Below are 6,949 nucleotides of genomic sequence, written 5' to 3' on the forward strand. Positions count from 1 at the left end.
ATTTCTTCATCCATGGCTTGAACCCAATTTTCATCTTTGATTTCTTCTTCAAACAAAGAAGGTTGGAATGACAACAATGAAGCATTTTAACTAACATCCAAATCCTCATAAATATCTTTAAGACTTCTCATCTTTCTCTTACCATTGCTTCATTCATCACTTGATTTATTGCTGGGATAATCTTGATCTATTGATATGCTTGATGATCCATGCCTCTTTGAAAATCTTGGAGTCCTTATTGGTGTGTCTCTGTTTGGTATCTTCACCTGTGATTCTTGCTTCTCCTTTTCTGCTACATCATCTTCTTCCATCAGTGGCACTTGTGCATCAACTGTTTTGTCTACAGTTCCATTCCATGACTTTTGTTATTTGAACACAACATCTCTGCTAATTATGGTCTTCTTTGTGACAAGGTTATACAATTTGTAAGCTTTTGATTGCTCATTATAACTAATAAATATGCATTTTTCACTTTTATCATCCAATTTTCCTTTTCGCTCCTTAGGCAAGTGTGCATAAGCTACACATCAAAATACTTTGAGATGAGATTGTTAGGTAAAGTTGACTCGGGCTTGAGTCAAGGTTGACTGGTTAAATAATAGTCATTTTGGGAACATGGTATAGTTTCCCATGGTATTATGGTCTGTGGTATTGCATGTAATTGAGCCTATAAAAAGTAGGGAAAACTTCATTGTAATGTAGGCTTGGAGGTGAGTGGTGAAGGCTCACTTGGTCGGATTGGACAAGGTTTTGGCCAATGCTAATGAGATCTCATTGGGTTGGGTTTTTCCCTGGATTTGGGGTTTTCCTAGATAAATATTATGTATATAATATTTATGTGTATTGTTGTTAGTTATTTTATTATTCCTCTCTCTAAATCTCGGTAAATTTCAGTAATAATTTATCTCTCTGTGGTAAATTTCTTAACAACTGGTATCAGAGCTAAGTTGGCTTCATAAGGACATTTTTTATTTCCAAGGGTTTGTATTAGCCTGGTAGATAGAGAGATAATTGAGTTTTCCTTGCAAATCTGGATCAAAGGCCATAGATTGTAAAGCAAAGTTGCACACTATTGGGTCATGAGAGATTCAGTTGATGAGGAGAATATGTGCACGTGGATTAATTAATTGATGAACCATGTAACTGAAAAGAACGCCTAGATAACTAGCGGTTATAGTCGCTGGTGACCCATGTAATTCGATAGATGGGTTCTTTTTATATGGACATTGATTTCATATGTACAAAGACAACAACAATGGGAAACAAAAAAAAATTATTATAATGGAGTGAAATTTTTAATTTGCATGTAAATGGGCATACTACTGTAAGACCTGGTAATGCATGCATACCCCTGGGTAATTACCAGTAAATTCTGGGTTAGACCTAGATAATAGGCGGATGTCGGGTTAAAAAAATCCCAGGTAAAAAATTTGAAGTGGGTAAGTGCTAGAGTGAGCGAGATTGTCTCACTTAGCAGGTTTTGGCTGGATTTAGCCAAGGAACCCTAAGAAAAGTTTAAGGAGGGGAATTGTTATGTAAAATTGACTCAGGGTTTGAGTCAAGATTGACCTGGTTAAATAGTAGTTGTTTTGGCCACATTGTATAGTGTGCCCATGGTATTATGGTCATGGTATTGCATGTAATTGAGCGTATAAAAGGCAGGGAATACCTCATTGTAATGTGGGCCTGGAGGTGAGTGGTGAAGATTCACTTGGTTGGATTGGCCAAGGTTTTGGCCAATGCTAAAGAGATCTCATTGGGTTGGGTCTTTCCCTGGATTCAGGGTTTTCATGGATAATTATTATGTGTATTGTTGTTGGTTATTTTATTATTCCTCTCTGTAAATCTCGGTAAATCTCAGTAATAATTTATCTCTCTAGGGTAAATTTCTTAACAGAGACATGTTGCAATACTTACTTGACCATGCATGTTCTGGTACTCTGTTCATCACACTTTTTTTAGGATATCTGCTGATCACATAAATAGCACATGAAACTGTTTCTGCCCAATCCTCATTAAACAAGTTTCTGCCTTTCAACATGCTTCTTACCATGTTCATAATTGTTCCGTTCTTTCTCTCTCCTACACCATTCTGATGCGGTGTGTACCTGGTTGTAAATTGTCTTCTGATTCCATGTTGTTCGCAGTAATCATGGAATGCCTTTGAGTCATATTTTCCACTACGATGTGACTTCAATACATTGATCTATCGATCACTTTGGTTCTCTGCTTAGGCTTTGAATTCTTTGAACTTTGCAAAAGCTTCAGATTTCTACTTCAAGAAGTAAACCCAAGTATTTCTACTATAATCATCAACGAATGCAAGGAAGTAACAACTTCCACCAATCGAATGTGTCCTCATAGGTCCACACAAGTCTTTATGCACTAGCTCAAGAGGTTGGTTTGCTCTATATTCAATTCCCTTTGAAAACTTTCATGGCGTTGCTTTCCCAAGATGCAACACTCACAAGTACTAGCAGGTTCTTTGATGTGAGGTAATCCTATGACCATCTATTTCTGCTACAACAATATTAAACCAAAAAAGTGTAAATGTCCAAATTTAAAGTTCCATAACCAATAATCATCAGAACATGCAACTGTAAAAGAACTGACCTGATCATTGTAATTCATAATTAGAGGAAAGAGTTTGTTCCTCGTCATTTGCACCTTTGCTATCAGTTGCTTGGTTGGAGGCTTGTCATATATAACACATTCTTGACCTTAAAAGATAAATATGTATCCTTTATGTGTCGATTGACCAACAATTATCAAACTATGTTTGAGAATAGGAACATAATATACCTCTGAGGTTGTCTTCGACTCCCCCTGTTTGGTCAGAATGTTGACCAATCCTTTGCCATCTACTTCCACAGTCTTGTGAGTCCCCAAATTTATCTTTGTTTTCACAGATTGATCGAAATTTGCAACGAAATTCTTGTTGTCTGTCATGTGGTTACTACAACCATTGTCTAATGGCCACACACTAGTAGAAGATTCATGCATAGTATGGCAAGCTAGGAACATGGAGTTAGTACTCTCTGTAGTGACATTAGCTCTTTGGTTCCCTTGATAAGTTATTTTCTTCCTACAATCACGAGCATAGTAACCAAATTTATTGCAATAATAACATCTCACCTTTGATTTGTCAACTCTTTGATTATTGTTGAAGCTTATGTAGTTGCATCCACTTTCATGTTCATGCTCTTCTCGACCGTCTCTCTAACCACTATATCTTCCGCTTCGTCCTCTACCTCTCATTCTACTTCTATCTTAACCTCTGTCTCTTGAAATAGAACCCTGACTTTCGAAAGCGGTCTCTAAAGTGGAATCCTTATTTTTGTCTATCCTTGCCTAATGTGATAGAAGTGATCCCATCAACTCATCAACTGTTAGCTATCATATCCTTGGCTTCTTCTATGGCTGCTACCACAACATCAAATTTGGTAGACAAAGATTTGAGGACCTTCTCAACCACTGTTTGATCTTTAATTTCTTCACCATAAATATTTAACTGATTTACAACAGTTATGACCTCATTCATGAAAGAATCAATGTCCTCTGTCTCCGTCATCTACAGACTTTCAAAATCTCTCCTAGTACTCTGCAACTTAACAATATTAACTTTGGCCATACTTGTATAGTTTGTCGTCAAAGCATCCCATGCTACTTTTGCTGAAGACTGATCATAATCTTGTGGAACACTGCTTGGTACACTCTCTGGATACGCTGTAACGCTTGTGCATTCTTCTTCTTGTCTTTCTTACATTGTTCCTTCTCTGTATTACTGAGAGATTATTCTTTTACTTCATTCTTAGGTTTTGAAAACCCAAACTGGACATAATCCCAAACATCATATCCCTGCAACGTGGTCGCCATCTTAATATCCCACACATCATAATATTTCCTTGTAAATAGTAAGAACTAAGACTGGAAATTCGTGAAAACTATCTTTCTCTAAAAATTTCTCTTTTAATAATTTTTTTCAAAAATACCACGTTCAATAAAACCCTAAGTCTTTATTTTATAAAAAGACCTTTAAAAAAAATTCCTTTTCAAAATTCCCCTTTTAAAAAACTTTAAAAGAACCTTTAATATATAAAAAATATTTTTTTTTATAAAATAAATCCTCTTTTAGAAAAATGTTCACGTATTCATGTTCAAACAAGCCACTTTCATATGATTTAAATAATGCTACGTGACTCTTTCGAAAAACAATTGTTTTTCAAGATTATCGTTGACTTTAAACACGCTAAAGCGTTGGAGTTAATCACCGGTTGCGTGTTAACGCCTTTCACGAGGACTATCCCCTGCGTTCGTCCGCTAACGCGACACAAACCCAAGGGATCCATGTGCATGCAACGAGAATTATCGTGGTTCTCTGTTGAGCCTTAACGCCTTGTATACCACTGTAAGATGGGTTGATGTTTTAAGACTTCGAGAAAAAATATGTTTTTCTTTTCACATGGATTGTTGTTAATTTTTTTGCTCTCATTCTTTGTAACGTTGATCTAATACCAATTTGTTGGAAAGATTAAGGCGACAAAATATAAATTCACACATAAAACACCAGCTGCTGCTGCTTTTCTATTGATCATATAAAATTTGATACTTACAATGAACTTGGTGAAGGATATTTAACCTTTTCCAATTAGCCACTTGCCTAAAATCTCTTCACACGTAATCCAACTAGTCACTTGCCTAAAATCTCTTCACATGTAACCATACACTAAAAATAGTCTATCACCGAACTCTACTTGACTCAACACTGCAATACTCAATCAGTCACTTAACTTAATCTCTAAATTTAGTCAACTCCTCATACAAAAGTAATTTTCTTATTGTAAGACATCCATATCAGTTGCAACAATTAAAATATTAGTTTAAAAAAAGGTGCTACCCTTTCATTCCTGCATGCGGTGAGGCGGTGAAGACTGTTAAATCTTTGATGGGGTAAGACCGTAGTGACCTCCCGTTAAATCTTTGATGAAGTAAGACCGTGGTGACGTCGGGAAGCTAAAGTGCAAGACTGTGAGGGTGACGGCGACTGCGTGAAATACTTATTCTTAAATCTTCAACCCATATAATATGATATTGGATTAGCAGATGCCCACAACATGGGTATTTCTTCAACACATAATTTTATCATAGAAGAATACATTACTTCTCAGCCAAGAAATCTCTACCACTACAACTTATTTACAAACCAACCGTGTACGTTGTACACCTAAGTTCTAACTTTCAATAAAAAAATGCAATTTTCAAAAAGGCCCATCCCAACAACCATATTTATTATTGATATTTTGAAACCTAAAACTTTAGTCCTCACTTCACTTCACTTCACTCAGTGGTTTACCAAACACGAAATATCTCTATCTTGCAAATTGTTTATCAAAAATGGAATTGCAGTAAACAAATTTCTAAAACCATTCTCAGAAGTATTGCAGTAAACAAATTTCAAAACATATTTATTGTAATTAAGATGTATTCAAATATTGAATTAGGATCTGAGTATCAAAATAAGTCACTGCAGTTTGGGAGGTTTGCATGTTCTAAATTCAAAGAACTCAATCTTTAACCATAGAGAATCTAGCACCAATCTGTCTATTCATCACATGCAGGAGAAATTCCCTTTCCTAAAGAAAAAAGCGCCATTTCTATTCAGAGAATGAATATAAATACTAAGTAAACAGCAGTCTCAGAGAATGATCCCATCAATACAGCATATACTTGAATCATCTACAATTCATAATTAACGGGATTGCAACTCATTCAGTGCTCAAAGGGTTTCCCCTTGGAAGGAAGGGGAGGGGATTGTGTCTGTGAAAGGCAGTTTCTTATCATCCTCACCGAGATCCTCATATATATGCTAAGCTGAATAGATACAGATTCTTAGTGTAAAATTCGGTTGCTCGCAAGGACCGTAGGGTGAGCTTTCACAATACCATAACCCTCCTTGAGGTCAATATTAACTTTAAGGCATCATAACATTTTAATTGAGGCGAGAGCTTTATTTTACATTTCAATATGTAGTTTAGCTTCTTATGTAATTTTCTCCATTGTTATTAAAGTTGAAATTTTGCTATATCCAGCAAAATAAAAAAGTTTAAAAATTTAAATTTTTTCGTTAACTATACAAAACATTTAAATAATATCTATCCATAACAAATTTTGCAAGTGAAGAAATTATTGCAAGTGAAGAAATTGAATCTATTTCTGCTAATGTTAAACCCAATAAATTTTACTTACAGAAAAGAGGGAACTCATACCTGAAGCTTAACAAAGCTATCGAGATGAGATGGTATGGAGAATGATACACAGGTCTGATCAGATGCCAAAAAAATTATTACAAACTGCTAATGGCACATACGATCTGAAATATGTGTGTAACGCAGTCAGTTATATTGTCCTCCCACACATTGAATTGATCACGTAGACAAAGACACAATCGAACAGATAAGAATTTGATATCATCCACACGCAATGAAGTGAACTGGTCCAAAGAGGCATCCATTGAAACGGACAATACTTGACTGTAGAAATAAACCTAAATTTATCAGGCGGATTATTGCAGTATATCGAAAACCAAAACGTCAACGAATTCAAAAAAGTTGGAGAAATGCTAGTTTACCCTAAAATTATCAGACGGATTATTACAGTGTCTAGAAAACCAAAACGTCAACGAATTTGGGCAAATGCTAGTTTAGCCAATTTCGTGAATCGAATGTATTGACTAGCTGAACAGATCTCTGCAAATTGCTCCGTACTCATAATTCCCTGAATACTAAAATGCCGCATTACCAACATTTAAGCCGATTCCCAGAAATTAAGGTCATTGACCCGAACTTGTGGGACAAGGGTGACTCATATCGTCCCTTTTTTCCAAGGTACTCTCCCGTTTTTATTCACTCGTTTATTGTGTGGTAAACTGTGTATATATATTTGAAATAGT

At 35.6% G+C, this 6,949-nt stretch overlaps 1 pseudogene across 1 annotated transcript in view; it reads right to left on the minus strand.

Annotated features, from left to right (window-relative positions):
* The window catches only part of LOC149229844 (hypersensitive-induced response protein-like protein 1), a 74,145-nt pseudogene extending 67,679 nt beyond the window's left edge, over positions 1 to 6,466 (minus strand). The window contains exon 1 of the transcript XR_016247327.1: positions 6,267 to 6,466. The product of XR_016247327.1 is annotated as a hypersensitive-induced response protein-like protein 1 (transcript). The remainder of the gene's footprint in view (positions 1 to 6,266) is intronic.
* Positions 6,467 to 6,949: the final 483 nt, after the last annotated feature.

Source organism: Pinus tabuliformis, chromosome J (assembly GCF_031772625.1).
Source record: "Pinus tabuliformis cultivar Carrire ecotype Pingquan chromosome J, CPIR1, whole genome shotgun sequence".
Lineage (NCBI taxonomy): Eukaryota > Viridiplantae > Streptophyta > Pinopsida > Pinales > Pinaceae > Pinus > Pinus tabuliformis.